The following is a 24,009-nucleotide window of genomic DNA, read 5'->3' as shown; positions in this document are numbered from 1 at the left end:
AAATGGCTCAGGTATGTGCCTTTGGGGTCTCTTTTGCTATTGCTATAACCACAGTAACATCAGATGTTCTAATATTTTAGCACTGATATTCTTTTCATGTTTCTGCATTCTGCATTAAGCCTTAAATTACTGTCAATCCTATGTCATACATTAGTGTCCTTTTCAGTTGTGCTAACATTTTTTTAATCTTTGTACAGCTCCTTTATCACCTGAGGTGCTATTTTCAGGAATTATGTCATTCTACCTCTGGTACTGCTTGACAGGACTTGCAGTTCTGGTACTTTATCACATTCCACAACTGCTGTGTCAATATAAACACACTGCTGTGTAACACTCAAACTGCATTCTGCTGTACTGAAACATAACAGCTTATGTTTTTAAGAAAGGTACAAAAATGTACACATTGTTTTAATTGTTCAAAAGTAAGTTTGTGGGCCAAAATGTTAAGACCTCATCATTAATATCATGCCATGAAACATAAGGAATTGTCTGCACTAAAGCATTATTCTGTTTCTCCACACTAGGGTCAAAGTGTTATGCATAGGTGCGAGTTTATTTTCTTACATAATAAAATGACATGCTAGATTAAATAAATCAAAGGTGCCCGGGATATCTGCAATGCATACTATTGTTAGGCACAGCTCTATTAAGTCTGAATCTTAAAATCAGATTTTGTTTGAGGAGCACTGATGTCTCCTGGTTTCCGTGTCTGTTTATCTAGCAAACTGTCTATGGACACATGGGAGATCTAGCCAGTCAAAGATGTATATATGATTAACTTACAAGGTAAGATTCTGAATTCTATTATCTTTTTTAATTGTATTTGTTACTGACTACCCCTTTCCCAGGACACATAGCCAGATCAGACACTTACTGAATCTGAATATGCTGAAGTTATTAGCTAAGAAAAAGCATAACATATAGTTAAGAATAAGTGTACAAGACCTTAAACATGAAGCAACACTGTAACCAGCAGTTGCTCAACTATATATATATATATCTATTTATATCTATATATATATATATATATATATATATATATAGAGAGAGAGAGAGAGACAGAGACATATATCTGTGTAAATATAGATAGATATCCCTGTCTATATCTAGCTCAGTGTGTGTGTGTGTGTGTGTGTGTGTGTGTGTGTGTGTGTGTGTGTGTGTATATATATATATATATATATATATATATATGTAATTATTTAATCATTATATAATATATATATGCGATAGGTGATATGTAATTAAGTACTACGATGTCCTACCAGAATGTACAAATATGTATGGTACCTTTAGCCTAATCAGTGGTGATGTTACCAGTATATATACGGGCCTTTCGGTCAAGATGGTTAGACGTCAGCCAGTTACGACCGGAATTACTACAGCGCATCCCAATATTTTATCCCCAGCGGTTTTGCGCCAAGCAGTTTTGGCCAGAAGCAGTTTTGCTATTGCCGGTTGAGCAGCTTTCTTTTATTTAACTGGGGATTACCATACCTTGTGTATACCTTGTTTACTATTAAGAGGAGGTTAGACTGTGCCAGGTTAGTGTTTGGGAAGCAATTATAAAATGCCCGGATGCTCCCGCGCCCGCCGGCCCAAGAAGCGCAAGGACAAATTGATGAACCTCAGTGGAGCCAGAGGTTTTGCCAGGAGTTTCCATGGAGTCTCAGGCAGAAACTTTACTGTTACAGGATGTGCCTCTCAGGAGGTAGGCCAGGCTGAGGGCTCAGGTAACTGTTCTTCCCTCTCTTCCCAAGGTAGTTAGAGCCTCTCCTTCTGTTGCCAAAACTTCTTTGAGAGGTAGGCCTAGTTCAGCTTCAGTGGGTTCTGTACCTAAGAAACATATGCTTAAAATGGCAGAAGATTTGATTACTATGATTAGAGGTTCTATGCCCCGCCTGATAAGAGGCCTAGGAGTTTGATAGTTTTGAACAGTGTTCAGAGGCTTCAGAGTCTTCTGGAAGACTTGCAGGAGTATCCTACTTATTCTGATTCTGATGTGGATGATTCCACTCCTACAGCTTCTCCTCCTGAGGATTTCTCATTTTCAGAGACTCTGCATTCCATGAGGGAGCACTTTAAATGGGAAGGCCAGGATTACTCTGATTGGAGGGAAAGGCTTAGGGAATTCTTGGGTTTACCCCAGCATAGGCCCTTAGCTAGTGCTCCTGTGTTGAATGTGGTGGAAGATGTTTTGCAGAGGCTTCCTGAACCCTGACTCTTTGCCTCCTGCTCCTGTTAAGCCTGATAGGTATTATAGGGTGCCTCATAAGTATTTGTTTAAGAGTCCTAGGGCGGACCCAGAAACTATTTCTCAAGGGCCTAAAGGTGTTAAGGCTTCTGTGGTTAAAAATCCTGTTCCCACTGATAAAGAGGCAAGGGCTTTGGATAGGTGGGGAAAGAAAGTGTATACTTCTTCCACTCTAGCCATGAGAGCGTTGAATTGTCAGTTTCACATGCTAAAATATCAGAATTATCTCCTTTCACAATTAAAATCTAAGGTGGATGCTTTGGCGGAAGGTATTGAGTGTAAAGAGTTGCTGGATTTGGTTCATGTGTCTGAACAAGTGGGTAAGCATTCTTTGCAATGTGGTTTTGATGCTGTACAGGCCTCCTCGAGGGTGGCTGCTACTAGTTCTGTTCTTCGCAGGCATGCCTGGTTGAAGGATCAGAATTTAGCTGAGCATGTTAAGACAAGGATTTTGGATGCTCCTTTACAGTCTGATGTGTTGTTTGGATCGCCTGTGGAAGCAGTTTTAAAGAAAATGGAGGACAAAGCTAAGTCTATGCAAACTGTTAAAGATTTTTGCAGGTGCAGCCACCAAGTTTAGTAGAAATTGGCCTGCTACGGCGTGGGCATATCCTGCTTATGCTTCCGACTCTACGGGTAGGTCTAGACGTGCTAGCGGCAGGGCTCAAGGTTCTTTTAGGCCTAGAACAGGAGTTCACCTGCCCAGACTTCTGGTGAGGGCAGGGGTCAGTCCTTTCGTAAACAGACCCAATGACCTGTCTTTTCAGCTGCCAGTAGATTCTCGCCTGGCAGCTCCTTTGGGAGGAAGACTGTCTCTTTTCAAAGAAAATTGGGATTTAATTACTCAAGACAAATGGGTGTTGGATATCATTCACCACGGTTAGAGATTTTATTTCCATACAGTGTCCCCTTTCAAAGGCATGCCAGACGTTCCTCCTCCACAAAGAAAGGAGGCTCACAAGCAAGTTTCTCAGTTACTCCAGATGGGGCCATTCAGCCAGTCCCTGTATCAGAAAGGGGCCTAGGATTTTATTCTCGCCTGTTCCTAGTACCAAAGAAGGGGAACACGTGGAGACCAATTTTGGATTTATCTCTCCTCAACACTTTTCTGGACATTCCCAAGTTCAAGATGTTGACGTTACAACAGCTTTTACCTCTGCTGGGCAAAGATCACTGGATGGTAACTTTAGATCTCAAGGAAGCTTACCTTCATGTGCCTATAAGGCTAAGTTGCAGGAAGTATCTGTTTCGAGCTGGAAATTCTCATTATCAGTTCTCTGCATTGCCCTTTGGCTTATCTACTGCCCAGAGTATTCACAAAGGTTCTGGCTCCAGTGATAGCTTACTTCAGGCTTCAAGGAATTCAAATCTATCCTTACTTGGACGACTGCCTGATTCTGGCTCAAGAAAAGGAAGACCTTCTACAGCATCTGGACTATGTTATAGCAGTGCTAAGATGCCTAGGGTATTCTGTGAACGAAATAAAGTCCAGTCTAGTACCCTCTCAAGACATGTGCTTTCTGGGTGTGAGACTGAATACAGCGACAAACAAAGAGTCTGTCACTTTACTTCCATCAACTATCTCATCAGTCGACTGCAAGGACAGTCCTTCAAGCATTAGGGTTCATGGCATCTTGTATTCTGGTGCTTCCCAATGCCAAACTGCATATGAGGAAGCTACAATGGTATCTCAAAATGTATGGACACAGCACTGCCAGGATTTGGACACTGTCATTCAAATAATACCTTGCCTTCAAAAAGAATTTTGTGGTGGCTCAGGAATGTCACCTAAACACCAGAGGCGAGTCAGATTTTAACGACAGATGCCTCGGACATTGCTTGGGAGCTCATCTAAATGGAAAGTGGATACAAGACAAGTGGCCTGCCAGACTACAGCATCTACATATCAACATGAAGGAGATGTTAGCAGTCCAGTTTGCATTAATGGCTTTCAAGGAGTTACTTCTTCCAGGGCAGGTGTTGATTCTAACAGACAACACAACTGTCATGTGGTACATCAACAAGCAAGGGGAACACATTCTTATCCTCTATGCAGGCAAGCAATGATATTATGGGAGAGCAACTAACTCTTCAGGCAAGGTTTCTGCCGGAGCACAGAACTCCTTAGCAGATGTGTTAAGCAGACAAATCATGGATCCCAAACTGGATCTTCATGTATTTCAAAAATTGACAGTGTCATGGGGAACTCCAGACATAGATCTGTTCGCTTCTCCACTAAACCACCAGCTGCCACAGTATTGCACAAAGGGGTTTCATCACACAGCTTGGAAAGTGGATGCTCTGTCTTTCAGTTGGAAAAACCTTCATGTGTATGCCTTTCCTCCTCTGCCTCTTCTTCCAAAGGTACTATTAAAGGTCAGACAAGACAGGCCAAGGATGATTTTGATAGCTCCAGATTGGCCTCGCAACACTGGTACCCACTACTACGGAGTCTGGTAAGGAAGCCTCCATGGCCTTTACCTCTGATTCCTCATCTGTTATCTCAGAAGGATGGTCATCTGCTCAATGTCAAGCTTCACTCTCTTCATCTAACAGCCTGGCATATTCTGTGTTGAAACACAGCAGGTCTCAACTTCCTCAACAAGTTTTAAATGTGATTATGGAAGCTAGAAGACCTAGTACAAGGAAAGTGTACGCAGAAAAATGGAAGAGATTTTATTTTGGAGTACAGCAAAGAATTTGCAGGTTTCTGAGCCTAATTTGAGTGTGGCTCTTCAATATCTTACTGAGTTATTGGACAAAGGTTTGTCCTTCTCTTCCATTAAGATTCATGCTGCAGCAATTTCAGCTCACTATGATTGTGACCCACCATTGTTTTCCTTTGTTCAAGCAGTTTCTTAGAGGGCAAAGAATATAAGACCCCAATGTAGAGCTCCTACTCCTGCTTGGGATCTCAATTTTGTGTTGGAAAATACTGCTGAATTGAAATACTTGTCATGGAAGACTGCTTTTCTGTTGGCTATTACTTCTGCAAGAAGGGTGTCTGAGTTGCAGGCCCTTATGGCAGTAGAGCCATTTTTGATTTTCCATAAGGATAGGGTATCATTACTAATCCTTCCTTTATGCCTAAGGTGGTTTCTAGTGTGGCATTAAACCAAACTATACATCTGCCTACTTTTTATGAAGCACACCAAAAAAAATGGGAAAAGATTTTGCACACTTTAGATCAGGACTAAGGATTTCAGGCAGTCTCAGCAGTTGTTTGTTTCTTTTGCTTTGAGTTCACAGGGCAAGCCTGTGTCAAAACAAACTATTTCTAGGTGGATTGGCTTTTGCATTGCATTTTGTTATTCCCATCATGGCAAGGAGATTCCAGCTGGGATTAGGCCTCATTCCACTAGCGCTACTGCCACTTCAACAGCTTTTCTAAGGTGGCAACTAAGGATATTTTGGAAGCAGCTACTTGGAGTTCAGTGCATACTTTCTCTAAGCATTATCACCTTCCTATCTACTCTAAGTCTAGGGCTGGTTTTGCCACAGCTGTTTTGCAAGGCATGTTGTCAGCTCCTGCTTCTTTATGATTTGCCAGCCTCCCTTACCTCTGCTTTGGGATTCTAGACTGGAGCAAAGAGGAACGAAGAACATAGTAGAGTTATGTACCTACCATAAATGTAGATCTTCGAGGATCCCCATTGCTCCCTCCTTCCCCTCTGTGTTTAGGGGTGGTTGTGTAGGTGAGGTTACATGCTTATATTTTTGTATATATTCTTGTATATATTGTACATATTTTTGGTGCAGGTATTTTGGGCCTTGTCTTTTTAGGGTCTTCTGACATCTGGGGCAAGAAAAGACTGAGGATATGACGCCGGTCACCTGACCGACGTCAGCCTTATACTCTGGTATTCGGGCCGACTGGACGTGGACTATACCCAATAGTAAGGACTGCAGCAATGGGGATCCTCGAACATCTACATTTATGGTAGGTACAAAACTGTACTTTCTCTACTTCCAAGAAAACACTCAATATTTAATATCTTTTGCTTATGACTACTCCTTACAACTCAGTAGGTACTTTTTGCTTGTCTCATCAATGTGTGGGACCATAGTCCTTTATTTAATGCCCTGGCTTCCTACCGTTTCCAGGTCTTTTTCATTGAAAACAGGTCTTTTTTTTTTAAATTGTGCCCATAATTAAACCCCAAAGCTCCAAATGCAGCATTTTGGATGGAGTTTCCTAAAGACACTGTGCCTGTTTGTTGATAAGGTATGACATTGCTCATGACTTTGTTTGGCATCATCCCCAACTTTTCCTATTATCTGGTGCTGTTATCATGGAAGGAAAGCATGTAGATGGTCAGTGTCCACTTAAAATGTGGATTTTCACTACCTGCTGATTAACTAAATATCTCTTACCTCACTCCATCACTTTATTTTTATTTCAGATCAGCAGATAGGGCAATAACATAAGCCTCCATCACTGAATCTTCCTTTCCCAAAGTAATTAGATCATGTAATTAAAAAAATTAAACATCCAAGATTAATTTACTATGAGCAATCATTATAAACAGCAAACATTGTAGCAATCAAAGTTAATTCATATTTATGTACAATACAATTTGCAAACCTACCCATTATGTCCTTCTGAGTATTAATGACCATGGAATCTTCAGTCCAAACACTAAATGTAATCTTGTTCAAAGCAGGCACTTGACCACTCATCACATTCAGCCCACTCCTACTCATTACCCTTTACACAGTCAGTATTATTTAGACCCATATAAGTGGGAGCTACACCACTTTATTTATACCAGCATACCATTATGTATATAATTGGGCCCCTGCATAATGTCTATTTTATCCACACATATCCCTCCATCCTCAGCAGTCTTCTGCCTTCTGTCTTCCACTGTATCCAAAACATCCATTCTTTGTGCAAGTCCTGATACTTATCTGCCTCTTCCACCCAGCTCCAAAACCCTCACGGTATCTCAGCATTATCACATTCCCACATCATGCAAAAAGCTCTGCATCCTTGCTTGCATATTACATACCCCCTCCCCCTTTTCATTAAGATGTCTACAAATAGATATGATTTATGCATTTCATGAAGGTGCACCCCGTATACTTTCTCTGACTTGATCATCAAAATGTACTAAGCACTCTTTGTTCCAAGTCTGCTGTACTTCCTTTAGTTATTTATAACTTTCTACTTTCCATGTTTCTATTTACATTCCTCTTTCTTTCTCCCACCTAAATCACTCTTCAGTCAGCATATCCTTCCTTCTTATTTTATTCCCCTCTCCAAAAAAAAGCACTCCTTACTTGAAATACTTCTAGAAGTCCTTCTTCAACAAGTAAACCTCTGTTGCATTTTTCAGACTTCACCAACCCCACTCCTAAAAATTTCCCCATGATTGCTGCTCCCCTTTTCTTCCGCCTCTGGTTTCTGAAATCTAGCCCCCAACACACACACACACCCGCATGCACATGCACGCACACACACACACACACACACACACACACACACACACACACACACACACACACACACACACACACACACACACACACACACACACACACACACACACACACACACACACACACACACACACAGACACACACACACACACACACACACACTCACACACACACACACACACACACACACACACACACACACACACACACACACACACACACACACACACACACACACACACACACACACACACACACACACACACACACACACATAAACACAAACACACACACACACACACACACACACACACACACACACACACACACACACACACACACACACACACTCACACACACACACACACACACACACACACACACACACACACTCATACACACACACTCACACACACACACACACACACACTCACACACACACGTTTTGCCTCTCGTAGATTTATGCAGGGCTCTGACCACTTCCATTCACATTCACATTCCTGTTTTTTTCCACTGTATCAGCTTTCGGTATCGATCTAGTCATCCAAGTTTTTATTGGCAGGATGCTAAGACTCACTTTGTTTAACTTCCAGTAGAAGTTTTTATTTTTATTTTTTTTTAAACAGTACTACTCTTTTTTGCTATTAATTTAATCACCGCTTGTTTATGAAGATTAATTCATGCAGTACTGAATCAGTATCAGAGTGAGATTTGACAATATTAATCAGTTTACAGTCATCTGGAAACTTAGTTAATCAAGGGTGCTGAAGCCCAGTCTGGAGACTGGACAGCTAGTTGCTGAAAAGTAGGCATCTAGTACTGAACCCTAAGGCACTAGCTGCCTTCATATTTCCTGAAGAAGTGCCTGCCACCGTTATTGTGTGGGCTCTACCATTTTGTCAGCTATCTATCCACTGTACTATGTGTGGATCTACTTAGCTAGTTTTTATCCCAGCACTGGGTATAATGTCAAATGCTTTGGCCAGATCCAAATAAACTGTGTGAACAGAATGACCACTGTCTACAACCAGTGTGACCTTTTCAAAAAAGTTAACTAAACTGTGTAAACAGACTTTCCTTCTGACAAGCCAAACTGATGTTGGTCTAGTCTAATAAGAATGAAACACATAAATTGAAAAAAAATAATTTTACGATATTTTATCTCCAGCCTGCATAGAATCACTACCTAAGCTAAGCTGGTATTTTTGCAACACCTCAGCAGATCCTCTCCCTTCTCCAAGTCAGGTTTTACAACCAAAATGCACCTGTTCCTACAAGAGAAACACTGCAGATATAGGTCTACATCAGATTACTCCCAAGTGCACCTTGACCTATGCCTTCCCCATCATCTGCCCAGACCTAACCAGACCCTTCCCTCAGCCTGCACTTACTACTTGCCACTACCTCCACCCAACTTTCCCCCCACATGACTACTTCTTTTCTTCCCTCCCCATTGCTCTTATTGTTCTCAGTATTACCTGCTGTGTCTGTACCTTGAACACTATCTCTCAAAGCTAAGATGCCATACGTAGCATTTTCAATATGCATTAATACTGCCCATATCATATGCACTGCAGTGACAACTCTACATCACAGACTAATTCTGTTTCCTCCCCCCTCCCATTAAACGTGCATTAAACACATAATTCATTGTGCCACATATTGTTGCAGTACCAGATTCATACAGAAGATAAACCTATAACAAGCTCTATCATGCAGCGGATTAAAATAAGATATAATTCTGTGATACAACATCATAAATATACTGTAAATATTCACATAAGTTAAAACATTAATCTGATTTGTGGACTTGTCCAAGAAACCCTCCACTAAATAGGTTCATAGGTTTAAAGGAAGGCACTAGACTAGCTGCCCTTGTGGGCCATTTTAAGCAAAAGCAGTTTCCCTTTTTATGTTCAAAATAACCTATCCCATTTAGTTATAGATTGGCCTTACCCACTCCATGGTTGATAATTATATATTACCTTTAATGAGAATATCTGAGGAGAACCATGCATGGGATAAAACATTTAAGAGCTGTCTCTGTCCATTAATAGTTCAGGTGGCAGTCATGGTGTAAATTTTCTGTTTTCCCATACATTGATCTAAGTTGTGCTTGAATATGGACACATAAATGGTATGGAGTTTATGTGGACAAATTTTTCATGAGTTATGTCTTAATTATATGCACTTAAACGAAATCTCCATAAGATGGGCAATGTTGAATTATCAAGTAGGAAAGGCCTGAACTCCATACTACATTTGCTGTGTGGCTACATTTGCTTCTGGGTAGCCCCTCACAGTCAGTCGCCCTTTTGCTAGCTCCTTCACACCAAACTACTGGAATGGTGCTGTAAATCATGCCTCTGTCCTGGAGCTTCACTTTCCTCCAGATCGGTGCTCCCACTTCCTCCAGCTATAACAGCAAATAAAACATAATCCGATGGCAACAAATCAAAATGCCACCTATTTCAGTACTTAAAAATGCATAGCTGGCCTTAAGCATAGACCACCTAGGCAGCTGCCTAGGACACAGCTCTAGCAGAGCACTTTTTCAGTAATCTGGATGGCATAGGTAGACCAGGATGGGGGCACCGTGGAGTCCTTTTCCCTAAGGCACCAGTTGACCAAAGTCTGGCCCTGTAAAAATGCTAAATAAAATTATATAATTGTTTGTAACTTCAAATTTCACTTACCTGGGCTCACCCACCTCTCCCACCTTCCCGGTTTGAGAAACTATAACTATACCTATAATTATAGCCTGGCTGGTTCCCTGCCACAGATACAAGAACATAGTTTGATTTTAACCAACAGTATACTGCTAAATCTCTGCACCTTTATAGGGGTGGGATTTGCAGTGCTTCCCTCAGTAAATTTATTTCTCCAGCTTAATTTCAGGTCATGGTCACAAATGACACAATAGCAATTTCCAGTCAAAAAATGAAAAAAAATAGATTGAAATGAAAATCAGACAATGTGTTTCATGTGGGGCAAAGTACCACAAATGCACAACTGAGGTAGCTTTGCACCTACACTATCTTATTTAATCTAAGTAACTGCTAAGTCTCTGCAGCTTGGTAAAATGTGAATGTCCCCTGTATTTACCTCAGTCTAAAAGACCAGGGTAGAAAAATGATGAAAGTTAAATTTTTTCTTTAGTTCAAAATGCAATATTTCAGCTCTCTTTAGTCTTCAGTATGTGTGTTTCCTCTGTCTTAAAATGTGTTTAACCTTGCGAACTTTCTCTGTGAATGAGAAGAGAAGAAAGGGAATAAATGAAACTTGTATTTGAGATGTAAATTATAACTTTCCATAGTTAATCAGGAATGACTTAATTGCCTGACTATAATGAAGTCACACAAGTACTTGGAGACAGAAAAAAACATGGGCCATAAGAATGCAATTGCTATATACTTCAAAGAAGCAGATCATCAGAGCTGAGACAGCAGTCCATAGTATGCAAATGCATTAGTCTGGGATGGTGGAAACCTGGGTTGAATGCATCTGTTGTTCATGAGAAAGGAGCTAATGTAATCTGAGGAAATTCATTGTATTTGTGTTTTTGTGGGGAAAGGAAATGAGATCATTTGCTAATCATTTTTGGGGGGATGAGCTGGTGTTTACATATTTGGAACTGAAATCAGGGAACAATCTTGTCTCATCTTAGTCTTTGCTTGGAGGATTGATGACACTTCTGCAAAAGTGCATGCATGACTATTTGCTTTGTTTCTTAAATGTAGAATAGTTAGGGCCAGTATTTCATCAGTAAGAGCCAGCTGGGATATTTATTTAGTGGCATTTATTTAGCTGTAGATCATAGTGTTCTGTACATATTTTATCTATATACCTGGCTGTTGTTCTTATATTCTCTGTGCATTCTTTTGATCTTTGCGTCTTTAATATGCACCAGTATTAGTTATTGTTTAAGCATTTTTGTGGATGGTAATTATTATCTATTTATGCAGTTATTTGTTAACCAAGAAGGTAATATTGACTAACAGATCTGAGGTGTCCACCTCCAGAAGCCAGATTGCTTGAGCACATTACCAGAGAAAGATTATTTGTTATAATTTATATTTGGCTGAATAAGTAGTGTTAAGGCAACAAATGAAAATATCTGGTCATCGCTATCCTGAGGATGGTGGGAGTTTTTGACATCATTCTGCATGTTTTTATTGAAGGTGAATCTTGGCTGTCGGAGTATCTTGTTGAGATTCTTGTTTTTGCTGATGATACACCAGTTGTCTTGCATGACTTCTTTGATCTCTGGATAGTCTATAGAGTAAGGGAGGGTGATGGTGGAGTTCCAGCTCTTGTTGTTCCTTTATTGGTCGAGGCTTCTTAACTCTCTGTCTTTATCTGTTGGTTTATCAAGGGTGGGGTCACTATCTTTCTTCCAGATGATGATGGGGTTAATTATTTGATGGAGAAGGTGCTTGCTGTATCCTCTTGCAAAAAATCTTTTTGTAAATCAATGATGTTCTTGATGAAGGCCTTTGGATACCCTGGCAGTTCAGAGGCCTTGTGTTTTTTTTCTATGTGGGTGCATGCTGCTTTTGTTCCGCAGCAGGTTGACCTGGATAAGTTTCCAATAGAGGTCATTGGTGAGGAGATTGGTGTTGGAATTTTTGCTGATTTTGATATCCAGAAAATTCAATGAGTTGTTGCTATAATGTGTTGTGAATCTGAGGAAGCTCATGCAGTTGTCAAAAGAAAAGTTTCAGGTTGCTGAGATTATTGTTCCAAATGATGAAGATGTCATAGGTTAATACTATGCTAACTGTCTTTGTGGGGCATTTTAAGCTTGGCCAATTACCCCATGTGAGAATCAAGCCCTGTACCTTGTGTCTGTAAGGTAAATACCTTAACCATTACACCAACCTCCTACCCTGTCGTCAATAAATCTGAGGTAGGTAGTAGCTCATGTGGACTTAAAATGGTGAGATGGGGTAGATTGTTTCTTCCTCCCATTTCTCTAATGCTATTTTGCCAAGCTTGGGGTCATGGCTACACCCATGGCTATTCCTGTGGGTTATCAGAAGCAGTGCCATTTGAACCGGAAGCACTTGTTCCTCAGAAGTATGTTTAGAAGTCTGCTTATGACATCTGTCTCACCCAGTAAAGCCTCCCATTCCCTGTTATAGTCTTCAATGACTGTGGTGATACATTAGTCAAGAGGGACTACTGTGTATAAGGCCTCAATATCTATTGTTATAAGTATAGCATCCCAGTTGGTAGTTATGTTCCTGATCTCTTTCAAAAAATCCATTGAGTCCAGTATGAATGATTTGTTCCTTTCTGTGAGAGGTTTTATTTGAACTTCCAAGTAAATGGAAAGGTGCTCTGTTATAAAGCTCCCACTGGCTACATCTGGTTTATATGGGGGGGTCCTCAAGGTTTTGAGGGGTTTGGAATGCCAAGGAAATTTGGTGGTTTAGGGCATGTGACAGAAACTCATGCAGAGTGTTGTTGGTAAGCCCGTCTTCATTCAAGTTGGTCATTTTTAGGAGAATCTCTTCTTAGGTTGTTTTAATTTTCCCAAGGTCAGCGGTGTTGTAAAAGTTTGGTGGTTCAAAATCTTCTTTTTTTAGGTAGAGGGATCCACTACTGGGATATGCCTCATTTATGTGCCTTCATGCTTCTCCTGGATTTGCCTCTGCTAAGTTTTGCTAATGCCTGAGTTTCATTCTTGGTGAGGTTGAAGAATATCTTTTTCAATGGTCTGTTGAGGATGTTTCTGAAATCTGCTTCACACATGTCCTTGAATGCAGTGATAAGTGGGTGGGTGGGGACGTGGGCAGAAATTGCTTGGCTTTTTCCATTTTTTTCCAGTGGGGATAGGATCTGTTTGGCTGGGGTCTCTTCAAAAATCATTTCCGTAAAAAATACCTTAAGTTTGAGATTTCAGGTAAAGAGTTTGAAATCTATGATAGTTTTCATGATGTTGCTCCATTCGTGTGGGACAAAGATGAGTCATTTCTTGAGGATTCCATATTCCATGTCACTTAGGGTTTAATTGAGTGGTTCCACACCTTGGATGGTTGAGGTAGTGACCTTGTTTCCATCAGCTCCAGTGGTTGGATTTCTCTACTGGGGGGGGGGGTACCACAAATGTTTGAGCTTTCTCTTGCCCTGCCATTTCCTGTCCCTTTATTGGTAGTTTCCTTGTAAGGACTTCTATATCTAGGGTTGACAGTGGTCCTTGGAGTGCTCTGATTGTGGCATTCACTGGTGTGGAGTAGACAGATGTGGTGTGTTTCCCTTGGATGTCCTGGGTGTGCCTTGCTAATCCTTTGGGGGTTCTTGTATGCAGTCTGAGTTTTAACTTCTGGTGTAGGTATGGTCCAGTTCTAGTGCATCAGGGCCCCTGGAGAAAAACCTTGTAGAAGTGGTGCTTGCTATTTGTTGTAATAGGTTTCCTGTGTCCTGTGTGCGGCCACATTTGTTCCTGTATGCTCTTGCTGTCTGATGACAGTATCAGGGAGTCTGTCTTTTTCCTGTATCTTAAGGTTGTTTTCATTTTAGATATCCCTCTGGATCTTCTTTAGTTTCTTTGCTTTGATCTTGGCCTCATACGTATTTACTTTTTCTTGGATCTCAAGGAATTTTGTCTGCTTGGTTTTTGCTCAAATGTTTCATCCTGTTTAATCAAATCAGCTGTGCTTGTGCTTTTGCTTGTTGGTTGTGGTTGTGGTTGTGTCTCAGCAGGATGTCTATTAATTTCAGCTTTGTCTCTTTGAATGCATTGTTCCATTCAATTTTTAAGTTTTCTTCCATGTTTTTCCAGATGAGACTTTTTTGTAGTTTTTAAGCCTCTGATATCAGTCTTTCTGTGAAGCTATTTCTGAGGTATAGTTTTCCCATTGAAAGCCTTTCATTTTCTTAAGGGTTTTCACAAACTCTTCAAAGTTGTTGCTTTCAGAGTCAGGTACCTTGTTCATGGTCTGTTCTAAGTTGGCTTCTGGGTCAGTTCTCTCCTTGAAGGTTTGAGCAGTAAGAAAGTCTTTGAACCAGGACATCTTATCAGTTCCAGTGAACATTAAACTGCAGGATTTATTATTTATGATAATAGCCCTATGGATAGGACAGGACAAATGTATTTTGTTACAACTTATAATATTATAAGTGAAAACAATTGTATTTAGTTAAAATATTTTCTTTGTATGGCTGGAGATCTGTGCAAATTGTTGAATAAGTCACTCTGTATGTCATATAAACATGGACAAAATCTTAAATATATGTTAGTACATAGTACTTTTGTTTTGCCTAGTTCTGCTATTATCTGGCAACCTTCTATTTTTGGGACTTTCCCTTGCGATAATTGTATTTCTTGTAATCATATTGTGTGTTCTTTTAAGTTTATTAATAATGTTAAATTTGTACCTAAGGGATCATTTTCCTGTAATAGTAGTGGGATTATATATGTTTTAAGATGTCCATGTAACCTTTTCTATATTGGTGAAACCAAAAGAACATTCAAAGTGAGATTGTTAGAGCATATTAGGGACATTAAAAATCAAAAAGAGGATACAATTGCGTCTTTGCATTTTAAAGAAAAATGTAATGTGATTTTTCATTGTAACAGGGCAGCATTTTGGAACAAGTGAATTTTAGAATAGAAGATTGCTGTTTACTTAAAGAACATCTTCTTTTTAAAGAGTGGTTTCATTTTAAAATGTAATACTTTAGTACCTACATGTTTGAATTGTGAAGTTAATTGGAAGCATTTTATTTAATTGAATAATGGAATAATTGTTTTGTTTAATTTGTATATAAGTTTTCTTTTTTTGGGGGGGGGGGGTTGTTACTCCTTGAAGGTCATTGACTGAAGTCCTAGAGAATTATTAAAGTTTGTTTTGAATCTGTAACCTGTGGTTTATTTTATTATTTATTATGTTTGTTGCCATTTTGTAAATCCCTGATATGTGTATGAAATAGATTCTTCTAGGGTCCTTCTGATATTTCTAGCATAGAAAGCTTCATGGTTATATCCAAAAGATGTGCAAGACCCTGGGAATAACAACTCCTTCACAACCTAAAATGGCCTTCTCCTTGTTTTGTGGATGTGTTGTTAATATACAATGTACATACTACTTCTAAAACATTTTGCCACATTACTAGACACTGAGGGGTCAATATGTCTTTCAAATTGCAAGGCCATCTCTATACAAAAAGGGGATGTTCACAAACTATTTCTGCTTCTTTGTTATTGTTCAATAAAAGGTGACTGATTATTTTCCAAAATACTGAATAACTTTCCTGGTACTTCTGAAGTGTGTCACAAATTGAGATGCTGTAAATGTCCTTTCTCTCTTCATAACAATCCTTCTACCATCAAAGACAGGCTCAGACCATCTATCATAGGGCGTGATGATTCATTCATGTCCTTAAGCATCTTTGACATTTGACTATCTACTTCAAACTAGTTATAATTCTATTCCACAAAATGAAGTTGAGCATCATGCAACTCTTGTAATATCATTTCATGATTACTAGCATTTCTAGCCACATGTATAAACTGTCCTCTTGGTATATTAGAAATCACATAAATCATTGGCTATAAGTCCATTTCTAAAAGAGTAGACATTGACCTTCCTTGAATAAAAACATGCCTAAAAGCTCCATACCATGTACATCCTATCACCAATTACAAATGAATGGCTCATAACAAACATTTAAAACATCAAGGGATTCGTGCCACATCCCATTCTCTCTTTCCATATGAACAACAAAATAATCAGTATAACACAAAAAATGAACTATGATATATTATTTAAATAACACATTATTAAATAATGACATCCTTTCTTTAAAAATCAAAAAATACCTACACAAGTAAGAACCACTGGGGAAAGGTGTAGCTAGCTTCTTTAAATAATACTGTTTGTAGACACAGTAATCCCTACCATTGTAAGGCCAGGAAAAGACCCCCCTACTCCCCTTCCCCAGTTCTTTCAGGCTACTTTCAGTCTTTAATCTGGACTATAAGACATTTATGGCCATAATACCAACCAGAACAGCAATGTAATACATCACTTTATAGGAATAAAAAATATGGTTTTATAAAGATTAAATTAACACATAACAATGCAATGAACAGGACATCAAAGGCAGATGGAAGGAATATTTCCAGCTGCTTCTGAATGAAGAAACCCCCACAGAAACTCTACTGCCCCAGAAACAGCCTATGGTGAGAGAAGAAGAGGAGCCCACCCTAGAAGAAGTAAGAACAGCACTAAGGAAGATGAAGTCAGGGAAAGCAGCAGATTCAGATGAGGTCACAGCAGATATGATAAAGATGTTGGGTGAGATAGGGGAGAAATGGCTCCTGAGGGTACTAATGACAGTGTGGAGAGAAAGGCGTATCCCACATGGCTGGAGAATAAGCATGCTCATGCCACTGTACAAGAACAAAGGGGACATCCACAACTGTAGGCATTACAGAGGCATCAAACTCCTATCACATTGCATGAAAGTTTCTGGAGAGGGTGATTGATAAACAGATACGCAGAGCAGTAGAATGTAAGATAGGAGATGAGTAGTTTGGATTCAAGTCAGGATGCAGCACAATTGACTGGATGATTTGAGACAGATACTTGAGAAGTAGCTAGAGATGAGGAGAGAGTGCAACTGGGCTTTCCTAGACTTGGAGAAAGCATATGACAAGGTCCCAAGAAAGCTGATTTGGGCATTACTGCGGTGGTTTGAAGTCCCAGAAACATTGTCAGAAATAGTGCAGGCTATGTACAAGGACCAATGACTCAAGTACAAACAGTGTTTGGCCTCACAGAGAGGTTCCCAGTAGGGGTGGGTGTACACCAGGGTTCAGCTCTGAGCCCAGTGATGTTAATACTGGTGATGTACTACATTAGCAAACAAGTCAGAGGGGACAGATCAACAAAGTTGCTGTATGCAGACAATGTGGCATTACAGGCTGACTCTGATCTAGAACTTCAGCAAAGGATAGGAGAATGGAATGCAAAACTGAAGGCACATGGGATGAAAATAAGCACAGATAAGACAGTGGTAATGGCAGCAAACTGGGGAAATCAGAAGAAGCTGAAAACAGAGATAGAAGGGAAGATAGTGAAACAGGTAAACAACTTCAAGTATCTGGAACGGGTGGTTGAAGAAAAGGGAAGTCTGAATGAAGAGCTCAAACCTAGAATCAGAGAGGCTGCAGCCAACTGGCATAGAGTGTCTGGTGTAGTCTATGACAGAAGAATGCCAAAGAAGCTGAAAAGTAAGGTGTACAAGACAGTGGTGCACCCAGTACTACTGTATGGTACAGAAACCTGGGTAGTAAAGGCAGAACAGTTGAAGAAGCGAGATGTGATAGAAATGAAGTGCCTGAGAAGGGTGGTAGGATGCACACTGTAGGACAGATGAAGAAATTATGACATAAGAGCAGAAGCCACGGTAGCTTCAATTGCAGAAAAGATCAAAGAGAACAGATTATGGTTGTTTGGACATGCAGAAAAGCAGAAGACAATCCGGTGAGGAAGATTTGGGACAGACAGGAAGAAGGTAAGAGGAAGCGAGGACATCTAGCACAGAGGTGGATGGATTGTGTGAAAGAAGATCTGTGACTGTCAGGCATGAGTGTTGAAGAAGGCAGGTGCACGGCACTGAATTGAGAGAGATGGCGACAGTTAACAAGATACCCCAACCCCATGTAGAAAAAATGGGAAAAGGGGGGCTGACGATGATGAGTACAATGAAAACAGGGTTGGCAATCCAGTAATCAAGGCAGACGAATAAAAGCTATTGGTTGTCAGCTTTGATGCTGAGAGGGGAATCAACAGAGTAAATACGACATTTCTTTTTAGGGTGTTACTGAAATTTGGCATTCCCAAGTCCATGATACAGCTTATCACTATTATCTGTCACGGGGCCGCTAACAGTAAAAGTTAATGCAGAGTTGTCTGCACACCTTCCCATTTACAGAAAAAACAGACCTATCTCCAATTCTTTTTGCAATGTACTTAGAGCCCTTGTTTATTCAGCTGTGGAATTCTGAGATTACAGGATTAATGAGTGGTGCTTTGAACTACACTGGTCCCTTGTACAAAGATGACCTCTTAATCTATTTGACAAATCCTGAAGAACATCTAGGCATGGTATTTAGATTACAAGTGGATTTCAACAAATTCTCAGGTTATAAAATTAACCTCAGAAAAACATAAGCATTTATTTAAGGTCAATAAAATTCAATACCTAGGTATTCACCTTCCTCCCAGTCTCCCTGGCATGGTAAAAATGTCATATATACAAATACGCCAAAAGACAGCAATATGGATAAAGAACTGGAAAATTCTAGATCTTCAGCTGGATCAGAAAGTTCAAGCAGTGCAAATATTTATACTCCCGGCTGCATAGAATTGCTTCTTTTCACTCCCCTGCGATCTTTCAAAAGATTTCTCAGGGTTATGAGAAATATGGTAAGTAGTTTCATTTGGAGTAAGAATAAAACCAGACTGGCTTTGGAAAGATTGATGAAACCAAAAGAGTTGGCAGATTGACATTTCTAGATGTATTGGAGAGCAGCACAAGTGAGATGGATCCTAAACTGGTACTTCCAACATGACAAACCACATTGTTTGGACCAGGTAAAACACTATTACTACAGTGTAGGATAGACCTAGATATAGTTTTCTGGCTTGATCATAAGGTTTGTACATCCTGCCCATGGAATGAATTTGAGATTGCATGGACATAGACACTGAAACGTTTTAGTATGTATCACCTAAAACAGCGATTTGCACCAATTAAGTTTAAGTCCAAGGCAACCCAGAGGAGCAACAACTGTTAAATTGGCTAGACACAAATCCTGATATCAAATATTGTCATCAGTTGTTAGAAGTTCAATTATTCCTTATTTGGGAAAGTTCTGAAATAAATTTCAAACAGGGATAGAAGACTGTCTGACATGCAATTGCCTTCATCAAACTTGCTTACTGATTAATACCGTGATTCTACAAAATCAAAGCAGTACATCTTGGGGACAATTATTGTTTGCACTGTAAAAGAGGAAGATAACCTTAATATATATGTATATTTAGATAATTGCTAGCGAGAGAGAGAGAGAGAGAGAGAGAGGAAAGAGACTAGTAAAGCACGTCAAAATACCAGCAGACATAAAGTTTGAGCAAAGCTGGAAAAGGACATTAGGTGAACAGATTGTCCAAGGAATTTAACTAAATACTTATACAATTTCAGAAGAAGTTAGAAAACTCAGGAAATTCAAGATATTTGGTTGGCAATGCCCACACAAATATTTTTACGCCCCTGTCAAACTAAGTAGGATGTTGCCAGGAGGTGATGCCTCATGCTGGTGATGTGAGGAGTCTGCTCCAGGATGCTGCTCCCATATATTCTGGGAACATCCTGAGCTAAGAGAATTTAGGGAATTTCTATCATCTATGACAGTTAGACTTCTGCCAGGGAAGCAACCCCTGACAAAAAACATACAAATATTAGGATTCCCCCAGAATGAAAATTGGCAGTCACATGAAAAGGCCCAACTGGGGATTCTTATACTGGCAGGGAAGAAAGGAGCAACCCATAAACGGGAATGGCAAGAGTGTAAACACAAATGGAAGTGACAGAGATTATGACCCAGGTGTATAATCAGGAAAGGTGACTGGCTAAATGGTTACAACTGAAATGGGCCAGATGATCAGAGATAACAACAACATGAAAACTTACATTCCATTTTTGCAGGCACTATTGTGAGTAGTTAGCAGAATAGAAGACAATATTCTTCCCAAATCGTCAATAATAAATTGTTTTTACATCCTCTCCCCCATGCTGGCATACAATCTCAGATATATTATGATCCTGGTAGCCAAATTATCATGCCATAATGGAGGGAATGGCTAACCCAACACCATCAATAATACCCTAATCTAATTTAATTACATGATGCATCTCAGGTAAGTATTCAATGTATCGGATTATTGTTTTTACTACAACTGCTTGGCTTATATGTATTTTTTCTTAGATCTGCTATCAATAAAAACTGTTTTAAGCAAAAAAAAAAAATAATAATACTGTTTGTAAATGTAAACATGTTTTGTTTAAAGATGAGCATTTGAGAACCCCCCCCAAAAAAAACATTAAGAAGCCAATGAGCTTCCTCCTCATAACGTATATTTCTGTAAAGAAAATCAATATTTAACACAACCAGACAATCTCTTTCTTCAATAATTAAAGAACCATCTCTCTGTAAAAATTGTTTAGTTTCACAGAAATAATCATTACTTTTAACATCTAATAGCTTAAGCACAAAGTAAAAGGAAAAAATTGTCCTTTCACAATTATTCATAAAGGAGGGTCTGTGATGGACATGGGTATTTTAAAATTTCAAAAAAGAATGGATAATTAATGTAGGTAACTTTTAAGAAATCACAAATTCCTTTGTTCAAAATAAATAAACAAATAAAAATAAACAGTCAGCAATTAGAAACTTAAAAGATTATCTGGTGTACACAAAATTAAACAGACTTTGGCAAACATTTAATCAACCTCTAACATTTCACAGCTGTATCAGATTTTGTCAGCCTGCTTAAGAATTCTAGTGTCATAGGTTCATAAATTATATATTCATAAGTTAGTAGTAAGAAGGCAGTCTGAGCAACCATACATAGCCTAGGCTTGTACACTTATAAATGTCATCAGTAGGTTTACCTCCTTTCTCATTAGGACCTTACTAGTAATCCCCAGGGTATATTTATGTAAATCTACCCAGACATCAAGACTTAACTTGAAGTATGCATAATAAACTGAGAGGACTGCAGTAGAATAAGAATTAAATGCATATAACACTTCTGTGACTAAATAAACAAATAAAAAAGGACCAAAACTCTTGTACTGTGGTGTATTAAGCTTCCGTTCCTCTTTTCTGATGAAGTTCCGATACAATAAAGAGGAACGAAAGCTTAATACACCACAGTACAAGAGTTTTGGTCCTTTTTTATTTGTTTATTTAGTCACAGAAGTGTTACATGCATTTAACTTGAAGTATGCTAAGGTGTTCCACTGTTTAACATACAAGGGACGTTTTTTCCACAGGTAGGGAACCATTTTGGTAATAATCCCACCTCTCCAAGAAATACTATTTACTATATTATGATGTAAGCTGAGAGTTTTGGAGTGTGTGCACCTAATATTACCTGCATTTCTGAGTTGGAGAAGATCCAGTAAAACAGAGTCTATTATAGCACAAAAGTCAAGACAGAGATATGCAGAGTGGATTTCACACAAGACAGAAAAAGTGAAAAGTTTTTATCCTATATGTAAGAGAACCCAGCTGCTTGATTCTGTAAAGGCTGAGGTCTTTCAATGTGAGATATATATTTGGTAAGATACATACCATTTGGAGCATTACATTCAATGATCAGCCTAATAATGGTGAAATAGAAGGGAGACTAAAACCTGTTTGAAACTTAAGGTTATACCTTTGATAATTTATTTGTTTGTTTAATTTTGTTAAATGGGTAAGCAGGCTGGTTGCCAGGCACTTTGCAGCTAAGACTCAGACCAATCATGGCAACAACAGTTGCATAGTTGTAATAAGCAAATCAGTAAATAAGCTCAAAGTCCATTAGCAAAGCAGAGGTAGCCATACAATATAGCAACCAGGAAGTGTAGTACACGGAAGATGTTGATAGTAATGTTAAGGCAGTGGAAATTTTCAGATATTTACAGTTTTTACTTTTTAGTCAGTATGTTATGTACGATATTTACAGTTCAGTATCTACATTATTTACACTATGTATGACAGACATGGGTTGGGCTGTTATTTGGATGTTAGCAATTATTCAAGTTTTTAGTGTGAGGATATATTTCCAGTTTATTTAGCCACTGTTAAATAATTGGGAAAATCAAAACAACTTACTGTAACCGATACATGATTTTCAAAGGACAGCTCATTGTTAGCCTAGACCCCTAATGAATGTATTGACCTTAAACAGGGTTACAGATATTTGATAATCAAAGAGAAAATTTTGTTTTCAAAACGCAGTTGCACTATACTTTTTGACATTAAGTCTAAGGCGATGGTCAGACCACCATGTTCTGACTCATTCTAAGTCTTCTTGCAGTATACAAGAGCTTGTAGCATAAGCATTAATGGAATCAAGTCTGCAATCATTCACAAACTTGCTGAAGGACAGACATTGGACACCTTCATTATGTAGCTGTCTAAGCATCTAAACCAGCTTGAGAGTCCTCAAAGTTTCCTCAGAAAAAAGATCTCAGGTCTCAGTACCCTTAGTTAATCTGATAGACTACAAGTTCTGTGACTCTACTCAATGTCATACAGACTCCTGAGGGGTAATCTCTGCTTAGATTTCCATGGTATGAATAGCAAAGTACTCTTTGAACTCCTTCACCTAAATAAAACAAGTGGCAAAGCAAACAACTGTTCTACAGACCTAAACCTACATTATCATATCAACAAGACCAGATAGTATGACATACACTTAGCCCAACATATACCCCATTTCTGAAATTGGATGCCCTAACCTATCAAGCAGAGTACAATCACTTTTTAAAACCAGACTAGATGGATGATCACACATTTTCAATATGTGGAGAAAGTCCTGCTTAATTGGAGCACACTGCTAGTATCCCACCTGTACTGGGTGATGTGGCTGAGCTTCTTGATGGTCTCCTTTAGTCATAAGCTTAGTAAGAACCTATTAGCCTAAGAATTTGTCTCCATATCAGAGAAGTAAATGCCAAAGAGAAAGGAACCTGCACAGAGCCTTGAGGGGTTCAATAGTGGCTAATCTGTTAGATGAGAAGTAATGCATCCTGTCTGTACGATCAGAATGTCAAATAGCAACCTGTCCAATAACACAGAGGTTAATATTCAAGCTGGCAAGTTTATCAACAATGCCCACATGGGGAATCATACTGAATGCCTTAGGAAAGGTTGAGGTAAAAACCAGATTAAAATAGTATGACCTACCCTTCACAAAACTATACTGACTATAATTGAGTATAAGTTACCAAATTTGCTGTTAATGAGATTAACTCAGAAATGTTCCATCATTTTATAAATAGTGCTAGTAAACCTAATGAGACAATAATTCCAGGAGTCAGTTACAACACAGCACTTATGCTCAGGTACCACAACCACTGGCCCCCAGTGCTCAGGTGCCGGCCTTGTGGAGAACAGTTTAATGAGTAGCTCAATAATAATACACTCTGAGCAAACCAATAGTTAGTCTGGTGTAATAATGATAATAATAGTAATAATAATAATAATAATAATAATAATAATAATAATAATAATAATAATAATA

This window comes from Protopterus annectens, chromosome 1.part2, assembly GCF_019279795.1.
Source record: "Protopterus annectens isolate FY-2018-M chromosome 1.part2, PAN1.0, whole genome shotgun sequence".
In the NCBI taxonomy this organism is placed as follows: domain Eukaryota; kingdom Metazoa; phylum Chordata; order Ceratodontiformes; family Protopteridae; genus Protopterus; species Protopterus annectens.
The sequence above is the reverse complement of the archived record's forward strand: the minus strand, read 5'-3'. Positions refer to the sequence as shown.